General features: G+C 42.6%; 1 long non-coding RNA gene across 1 annotated transcript; it reads left to right on the forward strand.

The window, feature by feature from the left end:
• Positions 1-3,807: 3,807 nt before the first annotated feature.
• LOC131276256 (uncharacterized) lies at positions 3,808-7,248 on the forward strand. Its single transcript, XR_009183753.2, has 4 exons — positions 3,808-3,893; positions 5,446-6,436; positions 6,519-6,585; positions 7,014-7,248. It is a non-coding gene; the product is annotated as an uncharacterized lncRNA (long non-coding RNA).
• The last annotated feature ends 13,537 nt before the right edge of the window (positions 7,249-20,785 follow it).

Below are 20,785 nucleotides of genomic sequence, written 5' to 3' on the forward strand. Positions count from 1 at the left end.
AACATAGGGGCAGAAATTCCTTCTGGTTTCTGAAATCCTTTATTTTTTCCCTTGGCTTTTAAGACCTCTAGTTGATTGCATGAGGCAAATCCCCACATTGCTGAAAGCAATCACCTTTGTTGATTGTAGATGCAATCAACTGCTGATGTAATCAACTGGCTGTAGCTGCAAGCTCAGTTACAAAATACCCTCATGCTAATAACCAGGCCAGTTATTGCTTGACAACATAACTGGACACCATAACCTAAACAAGTTAACATATTAACTTGACCATCACACTCATTAAAGTCTCACTTAATGATTTTAAATCTGTTCTAATGTTGATTGTTGTGTAGATCTATTTTTTATTAGGAGTTGCAAATAAAAAACCCTAGTGTTATCACTCCTTCTACATTAATTCATATTTTTATATAAATCTCTCCCATTAGCTGTTTGTTTACTCTGAAATAAGATTTGTACAGAAAAAGCAAAATACACACTTCTTTTCTAGAAGAGTTGGTGGATCAGCTTGTTTAGTATGGGAAGGTTTATGAACTCATACATTTTTATATATTTGATGTGCTCCAATCCATTTCAGTCCTAATAAGCTCTGCATTTTCAACAGAAATTTTTTAGAAGTGTGTTATTTTAATATATTCACAGGTTATTTCCCCCCTTCTCTCAACCTCAGTGAAAAAAGGTTTCCAAGGTGGAGTAAAGAAGAAAGTGTGGCTATTGCTATGTTTCTCCACTGTGGGAAATCAATGGCTAACATCGTACAATCAATGCCCTGTCTCAGTGAGTGAATGTCCCAAGAGTCCCAAGAAGAAAGCTCTTTCACTGAGATTGGGACCCTGTGTTGGTTTGAGTCTTTTGTAAACCATGAGAAAATTATGTTCTTAAATTGAACCTGTTCTGAACCTTTTAGATTAGCTCCGTTAAGAAACATTTGGTTAGATTGCTCCAGTAGGGCACAGCTGAGGGTGGGTCTTAATCCTCTTACTGGAGCCCTTTATAAACAGAGGAACCATCAGACACAGAAAAGAGCTGCAGTGACAGAGAGCAGCCTCCAGAAGTTGAAGTTAATGAACCTGTGTGAGAGAAAAGACACATACGGATACGGAGCAGCCCGAAAGAGAACTGGCAAGGAGGCTCAGAGGAGAGGGGAGAGGCCAGCTGATGCCACCATTTTGCCCTGCCATATACCCGATCACCCACAGTGAAGCTTGGGGAGAAAGTGAGCCTGCAGGAGAAAGCAGAGTCTGGAAGAGCCACCATTCCATGTGGCAGGAGTGCAGGATCACAAGGAGTTGACTTTCTGGGAGAAAGCTTCACCTGATGTCTGTAGCTTGACGCTGACTGGACCTTTCTGAGCGTCAAGATGCAGTTCCTCCATGGGACCTTGACAGTATCCACCCAGGCCCTCGCTCCTGCTCCTTGGACTTACTTTCTGTAGCAGTTTGTTATGGTTATGAATCTCAAAAAAACATACTGGATTATGTTTGTAATCTGGTCTGTACCTGGGTGTGATTAAGTCATGATTAGGGCTTTGATCAGGTCATGTCATTAGGGCATTGAATCCCAACCCCTTGGTGGGTGGAGACTCACAGATAAAAAGCATGACAAAGGACAGAGTTGAGGGTTTTTGATGTTGGAGTTTTGATGTTCGAGTTTGATGCTATAGACTTAAGCTGGAGCCCCAGGAAGTAAGCTCACAGAAAAAAGAGAAGTCAGTCCCAGGAAGAAGCAAGCCCTGGGAAGAAAGGAAACTTGAACCCAGAGAGAAGCAAGACCCTGGAAGGGAGGAACCTAGGAAGCCTGAACCCTCACAGCCATCAGCAGCCATCTTGCTCCAACATGTGAAAATAAACTTTGGTGAGGAAAGTAACTTATGCTTGTGGCCTGGTATCTTTAAGCTCCTATGCCAAATAAATATCCTTCATAAAAACCAACCAATTTCTAGTATTTTGCATCAGCACCCTTTTGCCTGACTAATACACCTTCCAAGGGAACCTCATAAACCCCGCCCTCATCTCAGCCACAGCTTTCAGTGGGAGCCCCAGTCATGTGATGATGTTTGTACTTAGCATCTATTAGCCAAGTATCCACTGTAGGCCAGAGGAGCCATCAGTGATGACAGAGATATACTATGGTACCCCAGAGCTGCCAACCTAGTGCAGAACAAAATACCACCTTCTGAAATTGAAATTAAAATGTTACATTAAAATAGCACGTTAAATTATTTTTTTACAATGAAACAATTTGTCTCAAATTCCAGCTGAATTCTTCAGATAATTGGTGCCATTTACTTCCAGATTCCCATATATGATATCAGATCATCTATGCAAGTCAACCTGTGACACTTAGTGACTCCCCTGTCCTTTCTATAAGACAGTTTGGAGAGGTATTTGGAGATTATAAAAGCATTATTTTCTAGAGAAAACAAAATATTTGCTGATGCTTTCATGAGGGCCGCTGCTCTTGGGGAAAGGATGAGACTCTTCTACTTCACTTCATGCATAGGAGAGGTGGAAAGATGTCTCTAAGCACTTGAGACAGTGACTCCAAGTGGCCCCTGTGGTTGATGAGTCCCCGGGAGCATGGGGACATGGGAGGCTGATACCACACTCTGGCCACCTAAGGTTGGACATGTCTGCTCTGACAATGGAGCAGATAGATGGGTGAGGACGGCAAGCAGAGCATGCATGGTTCTCCAGAAAACCATGTGGCTGTGTGAGAGACACATGGTACTGCACAGTGCTGTCTGAAATCCTGCCCATAGGACCTCTGGACCCCCAAGTCACCTCAGCAGAGAGGTGCCTGGACTGAGGGGCAAGCTATTGCACCAGCCTGCATGAAGGACCTGCAGGCAAGAAGCCCCCTAAGAGGGGTGCTCTTTGGTCCTGACCTGAGACCACCCCCTTCCCTGCCTGCCTGTCCACCTGCACTCCCTACAGCCTTTCCCTTCTGGAAGCTGCACTGTCCTCGTCCTCCCTTTCTGCTGCTCACCCATCAACAGGGTAGGCCTCAGTGCCACCACAGATGCTCTTCCCTCTGCCTGGAATGACCAATTGTTCCACGGATTTCACAAGTCTGTCTCCTCATTATCATTTATGTTTCAGGCCAAGCTTCCTAGAGCCACCCTGGTTAAAGTATTCCCTAGCCCTGTTTTGTTCCCCTCTTCCTTTTCATTGATACACACATCCGAGGCTTCAGAGTTAGGTGAATTTTCAACAAAAGGAACGCACCTTTTGGGCCAACATTTGGCTGGAGAAACAGCAGAGAGCTCCGGAACAGCTCAGGTTTTCCAGATTCCACATGGCTGAATTTGATTCGTGCTGCTGCACACTCACACCAGCCAGTACCATGAGCGGCGGCCCGTCCTGGTGACCTAGGCCTGAAATACGGCTCAGTGCACGTTGACACGATGCTGCTGTGGACACAATGAGTTAATACACGATGGCAAAGAATTCCATATGCGTCTTCCACTTCTGTTCCGCGGCTCCTGAAGGGTTTCAGATGCCTCGTGCAGGTAGCCTGTACTTCCAGGCACAGCCCGCCTGGGCCCCTCCTCGAGCTCACCGGCAAGGGCAAGGGCAAGCAGGCCTGGGCGCCCAGCGGGCGAGGCTCCTTGCATCCAAGTGGGCACTCCAGGGACCCGAAGGGAGACGGGAGGGCTTGGCCCCATCCCCAGCCCGGCTGCACGCCCCGCGCCCGCCGCCCCGCGCTCTCGGCCTAGCTTTGTGACGCGAGACCGCCGTTTCCCGGCAACCACGGAAAGCTGGCGTAGGGCAGCCCGGCAGGAGGACTCAGTCGGGGCCCCTGGCCGGGTGGGACCCACACGGCCTCGGCCGAGATGCTGGACGAGGGCGGCCTAGAGGACGAAGAGGAGATCCCCGCCGCCGCCCGTCAAGGTGCTGTCGGCGTTCAGCCACGTCCCGCCGCGGGCGCGTGGACCCCAAGGAGCACAGCCACTACTCCCGCCAGGCCAGGGGAAGACCCGCGGGGCGGCTGCGCCAGGGCAGGGGCTGCACCGCGCGGTGGGGGCGGGACGGGGATGAACTGCCAGGAGGGGCTGGGGGCGGGGTTGTGCCACCCTGAACAGGGCCTGGAGACCCAGCTGCACCGCGTGGAAGGGGTCTGAGGACCCGGCAGGGTGTGGGGGCGGGGCCCTGGGCAGGCTGTGGGATGCTTCTGTAGGGATGGGAGCAGGACAGCACAGTGAGGAAGGGCTACCGGAAGGTCGAGTGAGTTGGGGGAAAGGAAGGAATGCTCACCTGGGAGGGCTCAATGGGGCGCCCGGGGGTGGAGGGGGCAGGGGCTGCTCGGCGGGTCGGTGGGACAGGCGCCTGAACCCGGAAGAGCAGAGTTTCCAGTACTGCGAGACAGCCCTTCCCCGGACCTGGAGGGGCCTCGCGGCAATCGGGGGGTGCACAGACAGTAAGGAAAGGGCACCCCGAGGCTGTCCAGCATGCGGAGTGCGGCCCCCCCGAGTGGTCTGCGCGGTGGACCCTGGGCTGTGAGGAAGCAGCCAGGCCTATGGATGGTCCTGGGCCCCGGGAACACTCGGGCCGCCTTCCCATCGTCCAAGGAGAACCAGGGTTAGGTCTGACCCAGGCGCGTTTATTCTGGGAAGGTGTGCGTGGTGGGAAGAGCTCGGGGGTCTGAGCAGTCGAATGCCGTAAGAGAGGGCAGAAAGAAGAGAAGCGTGTTCAGAATTGTCCAGGTCACCCATTCCTTTCTTTTCTTTTCTTTTCTTTTTTCTTTCATAATTGAGATTTTTATTGGTTGTTTTGAAGATCAGCACAGACATTATGAACAATTTGTACACAATTCTTAATGTATGTACCAAAAACCTAAAAAGCCATGTAGTTGTTTTTCTAAAATTATTCCAGTGACTTTCTAGCTTAAAATTTGGAGGCAAGTTTTCCCTAAGAGGATATCAAGTACCAATATTTTCAAACGTTGATAAACTGTTACATCTTTACATCCCACAAATTCACAATACCATACACACTACATACATTTCCAATCTTTTACAGCACATTAACAAAGTTATTGGAAAAACTGGACGACCAAGACCAGGGATGTTACAGAGTTCTGAAAGGGAGAGCCAAGATCAGGGAGTGGTTTTAAGAAATATGTCTACTAAAAAACATGGGAATAGAAGTAATTTAAAATGTTCAACACATATTAAATACGTAACTTTGATTCTAAGTCACCATTCAGTACGTATTGTATTAAAGGGTATAAAAACTGCCTCCCCAGTGGGATGTTAAGTTGACGCCCGAGACAGTCAAAGCCTCCCATAATTCAATACCCCACTATTTTCTGGTTGTACCAAAAAATAAACAACCAGCAAATGATTTCCCCTCAAAAAAAAAAAAAAAAAAAAAAAGCATTTACACTTAAAAAAAATGGAATGAGGCGGGATTCTAATCGCCTTCTTAAAAATGTTTTTTCTAGATCTACTAAAAAACTTGCATTTACAAAATAGCTGATAAAAATATTCCTCTGGATTGTACAAGAAGGGAGAAACAGGGACCACCGATAAGACATGGTGTATGGTATAGCCCGGCTTCGTGAAGGCTCTCCCCACGCCACCTTCAGCAGTACGGCCAAGATGCCCAAGAGGAAGTTCAGCTCCGCCGAACGGGCAGGGAAGGAGGAGCCCAAGAGGAGGTCCGCGAGGCTATCCGCCAAACCCGCTCCTGTGAAAGTGGAAGCGAAGCCAAAAAAGGCAGCGGGAAAAAGTCCAGCCTCTGATGATGCATTCCTTTCTTTTCAACATTGGTTCTGTAGTCCCCAGGGCGTCCCTCCGGGCATCTGATTAGATAAGAGCCTTGGTTGGGAACCCTCAGCTGGGCGGATAGCTGGGCACCTGGGCTATCCCTCAGCCCTCCTGCTGGGATGGGAAGGCCAGAAGAGGGCACCTCACTTTCCTCAGGCTGCTGTCCCAAGCGCCTCAAACTGGGCGGCTAAAACACCAGAAACCACTCTCTCAGCCCTGCAGGCTGAAGCCACAAGTGCGTGGGCCGGTGCTGCTGGGTCCTTCCTGGCCGCTTGGGACCCTGGCGCTTGGTCAGCAAGTCTTGGGTTTTCAGTGCCTCCTCAGTTGCCCTGTGCCCTGCTCTGTCTCTTTTCCCATGGCGCCCTCTCCTTCTGTCTGTCTGTGCCCACATCCCACTTGTAAAGACACCATCCATACTGGACTAAGGGCCCACCCACTGCAGTCGGCCTCATTCAGTTTAAATGATTCCCTTCACAATAACCCTTTTGCAAAAAGCTCATGTTCCCAGTTACCTGGGATTAGGACTTCAAGGTATCTTTTTGGGATACACAGCTAAACCCATAGCATGGAATACAGATTCACTTGGAAAGGAAGTTAATGGTGTATAAAATAATCCCGCAAAATGTCTCCTTCCTCTCCTAACCAGCCACAATCAGTGGCACCCAGGTAAGTCCCTATTTCAAGTCACCTCTCACTGGAGTACTGGTGGGAGGCCTCTTGAGTCTCATGAGCTTCCCTTCATACACAGAAGAGGAGTTTCCACTTGAAGCAACCATGGCCCTCAGCCTGCCCCCAGGATGACTCTTGAATCTGAGGTACCCTCAATCTTCCTGGCTTCAAGCATGTGGGAGGATGGATGGAGGGAGAAAGGAAGGGAACTTCTGGGCAGTCTGACATGGTACCTGTCTCTGCTGGCTATTAAAAACAGGAGGGGGATGGAAAGCAAGGGTGACCACCCTTTCCCCAACACACACCTCATGTTTTTTTTTTTCCCTGTGATCAATAAGTTTTGAACAACTGTAAATAGTTTCATTTATTAAGTGGGCTTTACATTTTAAGTATACAGTACCTATGATACTGCCAGTGAGTTGATGGCCATCATGAGATAATAGCCAAAAAGCCAGGACTCTTGGTGTATGAAATCATTCTACACTTTTTTTTTTAGAGAATATAAAATTCGTCTGGATTTTTGGAATAACAAAGATAGTTCACGCTACACTGTTCTGTTTGTATCTTTGATAAGTCCCTTTTCCTAGCACCCTAAGGTGGACTGTAGACTGCTCCTCAATGGGATATCACTGATGGAAGTTACCACTGAAGACTGCACAGCAGGGTTTGTGGCTTCTGAAGCTTGACTGTGGTGGAAAAGCAGAGCAGAAGGAGAAGATATGGGCATTTGTCTGTCGTGTTGCACATCCTACTCTATTATGCTGGGTTTCTCCAGCTTAGGGAACAAAATAAAGTACCATGTGCTCTCACATTCAGTGTAGGGTGATTGCATGTTCTGTTCTTGAGTCTGTCCTTCCCCTTTAGGATCTTTCTTCCAGAATAAGAACCCTAGGGACTTACTCAGCTCAGAAGGGTCAGAGGAAAGCACAAGCCCAACATTCCCCTGAGGATCTTCTGTTTCTCTGTTCCCCTGCTGTTGGTGCTGCCCCCTGCTGGCTGACCTGTCCCCCAGGCTGGGCGAGGCCATTCCCCTGTGGTCCCATCAGTGCACCACCAGGCTGGCCACCCTCTCTACTTTGGCACCAGGCTTTCAGGTGTGAGGAAGGAGAGTACCTCCCCACCTCTCCACCAGGTGTCTGGAAGCCAGGTCTCTGTGCTGGACCTTGCTGCTGTTCTCCCACCACACACTTGTTCCACTGTGGGCTGGTAAGAAGGGACTCAAGCCACAGATCTGACCAGGAGACCAGTTTCCTTCTAAGTCTTTAATTTATTGTGCATATGGGAGTGGCATGAGAGTGATGGGGAGCATGTTATCTTTCTTTCCTGCCAGCTGGCCTCAAGTGGGCTGGGCAGTACCTGTGAACCTCAGAGGGGAGGGTCTGAATTCCAGAACCTTCCCTGAGAAAAGACCAAGTTCTTCCTATGGGGAATTGTGCTCACAACATCCCAGCAGAGTGAGTGGCTTCCTTGGGCTTCCTTGGGTTCCTGAAGGGCCTTCTGGTCTGGTGGCTTACCTACAAAGTTTTCTTGAAGAGGACATAACACTCCCAGCTAGAGGTGACACACAGCCAACTTCTTACATTATGTACGTTAAAGATAATGTGGCCTCTCCATGGTGTATTATGTTTTTAAAAATGTTGGATTTTATTTGATTCAATTCAAATATCTTTAATTTTTATATAGTGTAGCAGTTTGAAATTGTTTATGAATTCCAAAAATAGATATTGTATTATGCTTGTAAACTGGTTTGTTCCTCTGGGCATAATAGATTGTATTAACTTCAGAGGTTTACTTTTATTTTATTAAATTATGATCAGGGGTTTGAATGGGCCATATCAGTAGGACGTTGAGTCTTCACCCCCTTGGTGGGCAGGGACTCACCAAGAAAAAGACATGGCAAAGGAAGGAGTTGGAGTTTTGATGCTGGAACCTGGGGAAGTAAACACACAGGAGAACACAGGGGAATAGAGGTGGCTCCATAGACAAAGCAAGGTCCTGGGAAGAGAGAAAGCTTGAGGCTCTACATCTGACCTTGTGAAAAGACCAGTGCAGCTAAGGCCAGAAAGAAATAAGTCCCATGAAGAGAGACAGACCTTATGCAAGCCTACAGCTGAGAATGGAAGAATCTGGGACCACAGAGCCTGAAGAAGAAACCTGAACCCTTGCAGAGACTAGCAGCCATCATGCTCCAACATGTGAAAACAGACGTTGGTGAGGGAAGTAACTTACACTTTATGGCCTTGTAACTGTAAGCCTCTACCTGAAATAAATCCCCTTTGTAAATGTCAACAGATTTCTGGTACTTTGCATCAGTAGCCCTTAAGTTGACTAATGCATTTAGTCAAAGCAATTGATATTTTCTTTGTGATTTTTCCCCATTGCTTTGATGATTAGAAGGTCCTTAGAGCTGTTTTTCACTTAAATTTTTCTAATTTTTAAAAAAATTTATTGATATGTATCACTCATACATAAACATACATAAACAATAAGTGTATAATAGTTGTGAACTTACAAAACAAATATATATAACATCAAACAAACATTTATAACTTCTCACACTACCACCAATAACATGCATTGTTTTTAAACCTTTTTAACTAATGATTAAAGAGCATTGTCAAAATATTACTGTTAAAGTATTTTCCCCTCAGCAATCCAATTTTTATGTTTATTTCATTTATATATGAACATACATAAATAAGTGTATAATAAATTTGTGAACTTACAAAGCAAACATCATAACGTCATACAGGGATCCCATACATCAACCCTCCACCAACACCTTGCATTGTCACAATACATTTGTTACAAACTATGAAAGAACACTGTCAAAAACTTTACTACTAATCATGATTCTTATCTTATATTTGGGGTGTTTTCCCCCAGCCCTCCCTATTATTATTTTTAAATACCTATTTTTTATAACAGAAGTTGTAAACTTATAAAACAATCATGCATATGTGCAGAATTCCCAAACAATACCTCTCCATCAACACACCAAAAAGTGGTGTGTCATTTGCTACAGATAAAATAATATCATCTGATTGTTACCATGTCCATAGTATACAATTGACTCATATTTTCCATACTGCCTCAGTATCAGCACAGTACATCTTTTGCATAGTTGGAAGAATATTATATTCTTACTAATAACCACAGTCCATAAGTAACTCCAGTGCTATTTTCCCATGATTTTCCACATTTCCAACACCCTGCAGTAGTGATATACATTTGTTCTAGCTACAAAGTACTCTCTGGCATCTGTACCATCAACCACAATTCTCACCCACCTCTTGGTTTACTGTGCTACCCAGTTCCTAGATTATTCTCAAGCATTCTGTCAATTGGCATTTACATAACTAGACTACAATTTTCAGTCATATCCTCATTTATAAATTAGCTGTTACTCACTGTATGTTAACATCCATTCTATATATTTCCATACTGTTACAGTAAAGATAATTAAAACTACTACATACATTAAACATCAGTAGTCCACTCAGTCCTTCTCTTATCACCTTTAAGAATTCACCACCTACCACTAGGTCTTGAAGATATTTTCCAATAATTTGTTCTAGAAGTTTTATGGTTCTTGCTTTTATTTTTAGTTTTTTTTAAATTCATTTTGAGTTAATTTTTGGATAAGGTATGAGATAGGGGTCCTCCTTCCTTCTTTTAGCTATGGATGTCCAATTCTTTCAGCACCATTTGTTGAATGGATTGTTCTGCCTGAGATGTGTGACATTAAGAGGCTAGTCAAAAATCACTTGACCAGGCGGCAGACTTGGCCCAGTGGTTAGGGCGTCCATCTACCACATTGAAGGTCCATGGTTCAAACCCCAGGCCTCTTTGACCCGTGTGCAGCTGGCCAACACACAGTGCTGATGCATGCAAGGAGTACCCTGACAAGCAGGGGTGTCCCCACATAGGGGAGCCCCATGCACAAGGAGTGCACCCCATAAGGAGAGCCGCCCAGCATGAAAGAAAGTGCAGCCTACCCAGAAATGGTGCTGCACACATGGAGAGCTGACACAAGATGACACAACAAAAAGAAACACAGATTCCCGTGCCACTGACAACAACAGAAGCAGACAAAGAAGAACACAAAGCAAATAAACACAGAGAACAGACAACGGGTGGGGGTGGGGGGGAAGGGGAGAGAAATAAATAAATCTTTAAAAAAAGAAATCACTTGACCATACCTGTGAGGGTCTATTTCAGGACCATAAATTTGGTCCCATTGTTCTATTGTGCCTATCTTTAGATCAGTACCATGCTGTTTTTACCACTATAGGCAGGTATTATGATTTAAAGTCTGGAGATGAGGGTTCACTTTTCCTTTTATAGTCCTGACTATTCAGGACTCCTTACCCTTCCAAATAAATTTAATGATTGTGTTTTCAATTTTTTTCTTTAATGCTGGTGGAATTTTTATCAGTATTGCATTAAATCTATATATTAATTTGCATAGAATTGACATCTTAATGATATTTAGTCTTTCAATCCATGAGCATGGAATGCCCATCCAGTTATTTATGGCTTTTTTGATTTAACATTGAGTTGCAGTTTTCTGAATACAAGTGCTTTACACCATTGGTTAAGCTTACTCCTATTTGAGTTTCATCTGTCATATTTTATTTTCACCATTCTTTTGACACTTTTTAGTTACTTTTATTGATATAATCTTCATTTCTAGATTCTCTCCCAGACCCCTCTCTCCTGTCATTTCTTTTCAGGCTCTAGCACACCCTTTAGTATTTCCGGAAATTCTGGTCTCTTGCTCAGAAAATCTCTCAGTTTCTGTTTATCTGTGAATATTCTAATTCCACCCTCATTTTTGAAATACAGTCTTGCTGGATATAAGATTCTTGACTGGAAATTTTTCTCTTGTAATGTCTTAAATATATCAGACCACTGTCTTCTTGCCTTCATTGTTTCTGGTGAGAAATCAGCCCTTAATCTTATTGGATACCCCTTATATGTTATGCATTGCTTTTCCCTTGCTGCTCTCAGAATTCTCTCTTTGTCTTTGGCCTTTGACATTCTGATGAGTATTTGTCTTGGAGATTATCTATTCAGATTTTTTCAGATGGGACAGGGATATCTATGTCCTTCAATAGGTTTAGGAAATTTTCTACCATTATTTCTTTAAATATTCCTTCTCCCCTTTTTCCCTTCTCTTCTCCTTCTGAGACACCCATGACACATATGTTTGCATGTCTTTTGCTGTCATTTATTCCCTGAGATCTTGTTCAATTTTTTCCATTCTTTTCTTCATCTGTTCTTTGGTGTGTTCACTTTCAGAGGCCATTTTTTCAAGCACACCAATCTTTTCTTCTGCCTCCTCAAATCTGCTATTATATGATTCCAATGTTTTTTTTTTTTAGTTTCATTGATCGCAACTTTCATTCCCATAAGATCTGCTATTTTTCTATGTATGCTTTCAAATTATTCTTTGTGCTCATCCAATATTTCTTTAGCCATCTCATTGGACTTATTAAGGAGATTTGTTTGAACATCTATGATTAGTTGTCTTAAAGTCTTTATGTCATCGGGAGGCTTGTCTTGTTTCTTTAACTGGGCTATAGCTTTCTCTTTCTTGGTGTGGGTTGTAATTATTTTTTGGCATCTTCACATCTGGCTTACTAGAGTGTTTTTTCTAGAGGCAGTTTTTCTCTTTAGATCTAGGCTTCCTATTCTTCCTTCTTGCTGGTTGTACAGTAGAAGCAAGTATGTAATTGGTTCAGTAAGTGGTGGAGGCTCAAGATGCCCTCATTTCACTAGGGACCAATGAAGCTTCTTCCAACTTTCTCCCTTGCCAGGGGTAGGGATGGAGTCACAGCTGTGTGGAATAATCCAAGTACAGGCCTAGACTGTAGTTACCCAAAGAGACTAAAGAAGATTTACATCCCTTTCTGCCCTATCTGGGGCAGGAATGGAGCCTCAGGTTTGGGCAGCAATCTATGCAGTGCGGGTTCAAGATGACAGCCGTTGCCCTGGTAGACTTCTGATTTTCATTCTATGCCAGTGAAAGATTCCTGCAGTTACCTATATAGGCTGGTACAGGGCTCCTTAGCCTCCTCCCCACCTGAGGCAGGGCTGAAGTGTAGGCTAGGCTGCTGACTGATTTGCATAAAAGAAACTGGTTCCTGCAGACACTGAGAGTTTCAGTCAGCCCATGCTCCTCTCAGGCTGGAGATGGAGTCAAAATGGCAGCTACTTGCCTCTTTCTTACTTGGGCTGGTTCACACCTCAGCTGTTCCCAGGGTTATATCTTAGCCAGCCAAGTCTACCAATCAGTAGCCCAAATTGGCAGCCAACCTTTTCCTCCTCCCCTGTTCCTGGGAAATGGAGCTTCCAATTCCAGCCACAAAATATCCCCTGGGGCAGCTTATGTTGCCAGAGTAGCATAATCACTGTCCTCCATGGCTTGGCCAGTAATTTCCCAGAAAGGCTGGTGCAGGTCCCCACAGCCTCCTCCCTGCTGGAGATGGCACTGGGACCTTGGCTAGAGCTACAATATGATCTGGATGGAAAGTAGCCGGTCCCCACCAGCACTTGTTTTTCAGTCTGCCCCACTTCCCCTTCTGCCACACACAGAGTAAAGATGGCAGCTCCTGGCCTCTTTCTGACTTGGAAAGTCTCAAACTTTAGTTGTTCTCAGGATTATACTGTAGCTCGCTCAATTTATTCATCAATAGCTGAAATTGGTGCCCAACCATCTCTTCCTCCTCCATTTTGGGGGTGTGGGGCTTTCAAATGCAGTCACAGATTGGCTCCAGAGGCAGCTTGAGGCTCCAGTGGAGGATAGACACCAGCCTCTGGGCTGTGGAGCACTCTACTTATGAGTCTTCTCTGCAGATGGGCAGTCTCCTCCTTTCATCCCTTCAAGGATGTTGCAGGATGTTCTTCTGGTCTCCTGGAGCCCCCAGAAAGGTGCTTCATCTAGGTACAGAGAGCTCTGGGTGTTTGCTAACTGCCCTGTAACAGGAGCTGACTCTAAGTGCTTCTTACTCCAGCACCATCTTGCTGGTTCTCCCATATTGTGTTAATTTTTCATCAAACAGTATGGTGTTTTATGTAGCATACCATGAGTTCATTTATGAGATTTATCATTTTTAAGAAGTTCAAATGAAATTGATGCTAATTGAAGTATATAAGAAACTTGCCATTTTATAAATGTGAAATTGTTTTTACATCATATTTAAAAGCAATTAGTTTTCCTCAACATTTTTGTTATTCTTTTTTCTTAGTGTTTTCTCAATATCTTCAATCATATTATGTATCTTTAAGTTATATTTGTTTTATTTTATGTAATTTTCAATGTTTATTGCCACACTAAACAATGAAAAGTCAACATATATGACTTGAAGTATATATCTGTTTATTTTTCATCTAGCTATGATGTATAATTATATCAATTCAAGTTTATATAGGTAGTTGATTATGCTTTTCATTTGGCAAATTCAGAAATGTAGTTCATGCCTCTCAAATTTGTAACCTTTGACATTGCTTTAATAGAGCCTTTATACTTATAGGAATTCTTCCACAAAGAGAATATGTATAGTACAATTGAAGTATTCATTAGGATTGCCATTTTCTCAGTCTGAGTGCCATACTTCTGAACCAAAATAAAGTTTTAACTTATGTTGCTTTTAATGACTGATTCCAAAAATCAAGTGAAAATAGAAGTATTGGTGGGCAATGGAGTCAGGTGTATGTATATCTTAGGGAGATCTTCTGAAGCACCTCCCATTATCCTCACATAGCATGAAATATGAAATAATTAACAGAAAGCTATAAAAACCCTACCCAGAGAATACTATTAAAGTTTAAGACACCTTCATTATGAAGGCTTGTATTTTTCTACTAATAAATTTCCCCCCAATAAGTGATGCCTGTTTGTGTGTGGACAAAAGAAGAGTTGAGGAAAGTGTTATAAAGAACATGGACAAATGGCCATTTGCAGAAAAGAGAATTGCAGCATTTTTATTCTTCCTTGTTTTATTCTGTATGTTTTCTATATCCTTTATTTTCTTCCTCTGCTTTTTCCCTACCAATTTCTTATCATACTTGTTAAGATATTATTTCCATGATCAAATTCAACCATTTAAAATGTATTACTTGACAATGCTTATTTATTCACAGTTTTTTGCTACCATTATCAGTATCTAAGTTAAGAAATTCCTCCTCACTCCAAAAGGAAACTCCATGACTGTCAGCAGTCACTGCCCACCTCTCCCAAAGAAACCCCTCTACCTGAGTCCTGAATCTCCAGTACACTAATTTCTATCACTTGCCTATTCTGGATATTTAAAGAAAATTGAATGTTGCAGTATTTTCAGACTTGCTTCTTTCACTTAACATAATGCTGTCAATGTTCAATGTGTTGTAGTATGTGTTAAGATTTTATTTATTTTTATTGCCAAATAATATTCCATTCTATAGGTATTTCAAATTGTATTTACCATTCATAAGTCAATGGACATAGGAAGTTTTCCCTTTTTTTGTTCATTAAGAAAATTACTTAGAATATTCATTTATCCTTTACTGATTAAACTTATATCTTTTATCATTTTTGGCATGTACTCAGAAATGAATTGCTGGATCATATTATAACTCTATATTTAACATACTGAGTTAATGCAAAACTACTTTTAAAATTTCCTGGTCGTGTTACCTCCCTATCATCTATGAATGAGGACCTAATTCTCCATACTCTCACTGACACTTGATATTCTTTTTATTAAAGCCATTATGGCAGGTGGGATGTGATACCTTCTTGTGCATTTGATTTGTATTTCCCTAATGAATAGTGATGTTGAGAATTTTTTGATATTCTTGTAGGTTATTTCTTCTTTATATATTCCTTTGAAATTGCCTGATTTAATTTTTGTTATTAAAATTTCATCAGGAATTGTGGGAAAATATCAGTAGATTAGATATGCGGGACTCAACTCTTACAAAAGGAACAGAGATAGAGGTGAAAGCTGGCAGTGGCACCTGATTTGGGGGTCAGCAGACAAGGACAGTGCTTCACAACTCCCAGAAGGGTGAGTGACAGAGTCAAAAACCCAAAAGAACAAACACGAGTTATGAAACCTCCTTGGCAACCAGGAAGAGATAGCCTCCTCCACTCCTAAGATATTAAGCCTGAGTAAAACCCCTGGCTCATTGTAGATGACTGAGAAGAGAACAGATGTCTTACTCCCTGTAAGATGTTACCAGGGAAAAGGGAGGGGGAGTTGATATGTTTTACTTCTGTGACTATGGCCAACAGAGCCCACTTTTTTTGTCTTTATGTTTTTAATGTTACAGTAAAAAAATATAAGGTCCCCATATACCCCTCACCTCCCTCACCCCACTCCTCTGCCCATAACAAAAACCTCCTCCATCATCATGAGACATTCATTGCATTTGGTGAATACATCTCTGAGCACTGCTGCACCTCATGGTCAATGGTCCACACTCTCCCACAGTCCACCCAGTGGGCCATGGGAGGACATACAATGTCTGGTAACTGTCCCTGCCACACCTCCCAGGACAACTCCAACCCCCTAAAATGACCCCACATCACATCTCTTCCTCCCACTCCCTACCGCCAGCAGCCACTATGGCCACTTTCTTCACACCAATTCCACATTTTCTTTGATTACTAATCACAATAGTTCATGAATAGAATATCAGTAAGTCCACTCTAATCCATACTCTATTTCTCCATCCTGTGGACCTTAGAATGGTTGTGTCCACTCCACATTTATATCATGAGGGGGCTTAGATTCCACATGGATGCTGGATGCAATTCTCCTACTTTCAGTTGTAGGCACTCTTGGCTCCATGGAGTGGTGGTTGACCTTCTTCACCTCCATGTTAGCTGAGTGGGGTAAGTCTTGTAAACCAGAGTGTAGGACTTGCAAGTCTGCTGAGGCTCAGGGCCTGGCTATCACATGGTCAGTCCAGAGATTCAGGTCCCCCGGGCATACATTAAACCCCAGCACCAACCACAGTTCCAGCAAAAGTAACAGGAGAGACTTGTGGACAAAGATCACGTCTGAGTCCAGCTCCATCACACAGAAACACAAACTCCAATGTAGGGCTAACTGACATGGCACTGAACTCCATCTGCCATGTCCATAGAACCTGTGGGTCTCTGTAGCCCTCAGAAGAACCAATACCTGGGGTTGTATCTACTTTTATCTGTCTCTGGGACTCTGCTGAGGTGTGCATAAGGGCAACCCCTCTAATAACCTCCTGGCTCTTTTTGGAGACTCATAGCCAAATAAACTCATTTGTCCTTTCCATTTCCCACTTTGATTCAGGTCAAAAAGCATTTTTAACTCCTTTTATTATATGCAGACAGAAATATTCTGCTGGTCCAAGTTGATCCTTTTATTCAAGGTCCTTTTCTAGTTACATCATCAGCTGGTACTTGGTAGTAATCCCTTGGCACCAGGGAGGCTCATCCTCAGGAATCATGTCCCATGCTGGGGGGAAGGCAACACATTTACATGCTGTGTTTGGCTTTGAGACTGTAGAACCCACTTTTAATCACAGTTCTGACCATGATCAAAACAAAGGAAAAGAGAGAGAAATACACCTCTGAGGAAAGGTTCACCAATAAGCATCATCTGCTGGCCATTGCAGAAATCACATGGACAAAAATGGCTGTTAGTACTCTGTACTCTAACCCCTGGGAGAAAATCTGCACAACATTAGTGAGTCTCTGGTATGATTTTGAAAACTTAAACTGGGCAAATTTAAAGAATTAGAATAAGTCAAACTAAATATCAAAGAAGAGCTGTAAAAAAAAAAAAATAGGCAAGAGAGAATAATTGCCCATCAGTGCAAAGTCACCAGCATATTCAAATGTCTAGACATCAGCAGAATTTATAGGCCATACTAGGACACAGGAAGAGATCGGCCATCCAAACAAAGAAAAAACAAATTTCCTGATGAAAATCAGAATTTAAGACAATTAATCAATGTTAATAATACAGATCTCCTGAATCAGTTAAAGAATTAAAAGAAAATATGATTAGAGATAAAGGGTATTAACAAGACACTGGGTGGGCATAAAGAAAAATTTGAAAGCCTGAGAAGAAAAGTAACAGAACTTAAGGGACTGAAAGACATGTTGGATGAGATTAAAAATGCATTAGAAGCCTATAAGAGCAGATTTGAAATGCTCAAAGACAGAATTAGTGGTTTTGAAGACAGAACATCTGAACTGGAAAATACAGGAGAACAGGAAAAGAAGAGAAAGGAAAAAATGGAGCAGATTTGAATGACAAGCAAAATGCACAAACATATGCATTACATGTTCCAGAAGAGTAGAGAATGGAAAAGGGGTAGAAAGAATATTTTAGGAAATAATGACTGAGAACTTCCCAGCCCCTATGAAGGACATATATATCAAAATCCAAGAAGGACATCTCTCCTCAAACAGAATAAATCCAAATAGAACTACCCCAAAACAGGTAAAAGTAAGTATGCTAAAGATAGGATGCTGACAGGAGCAAGAGAAAAACAAAGTATCACATACAGGAGAAACTCAACAAGATTAAGTGCCAACCTCTCATCGGAAACCATGAGAAGAGAAGAAAATGGTATGATGTGTTTAAGGTAATGAAAGAGAAAAACTGCCAGTCAAGAATTCTGTATCTGGCAAATCTGTATTTCAAAAATGAGGTTAGAAAAATAAGGGTGAGTTCAAAGTCTTCACCAACAAACCAAAACTGAGAAAGTAGGTTGCTAAAAGACAGATTTACAAGAGATATTAAAGGGAGTGCTATCTTTAATATCTGAAAGGAAAAACAAGTGTGTGGGAGTTGGAAAGGAGTGTAGAAATGAAGATTATTAGGAAGGGTAAATTAAATGGTAAAAACAAAACAAAACAGACAATAGTATGATATGTAAACAGAAGCCAAATGACAAAATGGAAGATTTATATAATGCCTTTATATATTAGGTTTGTGCAAAAGGAATTGCAGTTTCAGACCATAAATTTTAAATCATTTTAACTAGGCTCAAACACATCCTTATTAATCAAAATAGGGACCATTACAATGATCACATTTTTGCCAATGAGATAAAATTTTTATTCCTATACTTCAAAGTATAGGATTTGCTTTGGGATTTGACAAACCCTTGGAGAGCATTTTCTGCATCCTGTTCATTGTGAAAGCATACAATGGAATACTACTCAGCTGTAAGAAGGAATAGAGTAAAAACACATGAGATAACATGGATGAATCTTGAGTACCTTATGTTGAGTGAAGCAAGACAGGCATTGAAGGAGAAATACTACATGACATCTCTGATATAGATTAAGCAAACCAAGCTGTCTGAGAGAGCTAGAGACTTGATACATTTCAAGGAAGTTGGAGGGGGGGTGGAGAGGAAGGTCATGAGATGATGCCTACATGGGTGAAATCTATGATAAAGTGGGGGTAAGTAGTTGTACAGAGTAGGGATAAGATGGCATGGGACTACTATTGGGTGGGGCTTTGCAGGATTGAGGGAGCTAGGGTTGGAGGGGTGGGTCAGATGGCCCAAGGAATTGGGAGGGGGGTTGAAGGTAGCAGATGAACATGCGAGAGTGTCAGGTATGTGGCTGAAATTATAATGTTGAGAAAAATCTTTAGTAAATAAAATAAGGAAGGGTTACTTGTTTAAGGTGCTTAATTGGGGGCATCTGACTCAGGGGCAGGCTTCTAGGGGGTCTGGGAGTGCTCATCTTGTCATAGTGTGTTATATCATTGGGTGGAGACCCATAAAATGAGTGAGAAGGTGTACTCCCATCATGGGGAGGACTGATGTCCTCAAACATAGGGAAGGGTTTCTCTAAGAGAATTCATGATGCCATGTCTAGTGTGTAAGCCCTAGCATTGTCACAAATATCTCTGAATCTGGCCCTTCAAGCAGTGAAGCTTGGTTGTCACTGTGGGCCCTGAGGGGAGGGAGAGAGAGGAATAGAATAGATGGAAGCCGGGGTAATTGGGGGGCAATGGAATTGTTCCACAAGATCATGCAATGATGGATACAGGATATGTTAAATTTCACCAAAAATTTATAAAAGTGCATAGCCTAAAATGTAAACCATAATATAAACCACAATGTAACTGAAAGTTTAGAAAATTGTACAGTAAAATATAAGCCATAGTGTAAACCAAAATGGAACCAGGTTTATTAGCGATATTTCAATATCTGTACATCAGCTGCAGCAAATATAAAATGAACATGTAAAAAGATCATTGCTGGGGAAAGGGGGTGGGGAATGATTTGATGTTGGATATATGGGAGTCCCCTATGTTTTATATGTGACTTTACTGTGATCTAAAACGTTTTTGAAGACAAAATTAAAAACTAAAAAAGTAAAGGATGTGGACACTGAGGAAGGAAGAATGAAATTGTTTGCAACTGTACATACAGGGCAACACCTATTACAGTGATGAAAGGCAAAATGTCAAAAACAAAGTTCTATGATATTTTTCATTTTGTAATATCCCAATTTATTTTTTACTTTATTTTAGTTTTATAAATTATTATATATTCTATTTCTAATCTTTAAACCCATCATTAGTATTTCATTTTCTTAGTAATGGAATTTGACAATATATTAAGCTTCATTTTGCAAGATAGTTTGGCCCACAGAGGGGTTCAACTATGGCAGGAGGGGATCACTGGTGTGGAGGGAGTTCTCCAAGGCATGTATATAGAGTACATAAAAATGTTCAGATATTCATTGGGTATTTTCATAGTAGAGTTACAAATGACAACTGAAGGAGTGCTGAGTTCCTAGCCAGGGGAGCTCAGTCATATTCCCCAATGGAACAGCAACAATCCCCCAAGTGCAAGGGCAAAGACCAATGAAGAAGGATGGTCTAATGATGAGGCCTTATACTGATGACTATGCTTATGAGTCTGTGTGCCTGAAATTTCAACTAGGCCCAGAGCTGCAGGGTGCCTAAGAGTTATCTCCTGAGATCCTCCATGTTGCTTAAATGTGGCCACTCTCTAAGCCAAACTCAGCATGTAAATGCATTACCTTCCCCCAGTGTGGGCCATGATTCCTGGGGATGAGCCTCACTGATACCAAGGGATTACTACCCTCACCAGCTGGTGATGCAACTAGAAAAAAATCCTTGCTAAAAGGGGAAAATGGTAAAGACAAATGAGTTTATATGGCTAAGTGACTTCAAAATGAGCTGGGAGGTCATCAGAGGGTCATGTTTACACACACCTTAGCAGGATCCCAGAGACAGCCAAAGTAGATACAACCCCAGGTCCTGGTGCTCCTGAGGGCTATGGAGACACACAGGTTCTACGGTCATGACAGATGGCTCT

Source organism: Dasypus novemcinctus, chromosome 27 (assembly GCF_030445035.2).
Source record: "Dasypus novemcinctus isolate mDasNov1 chromosome 27, mDasNov1.1.hap2, whole genome shotgun sequence".
NCBI lineage: Eukaryota > Metazoa > Chordata > Mammalia > Cingulata > Dasypodidae > Dasypus > Dasypus novemcinctus.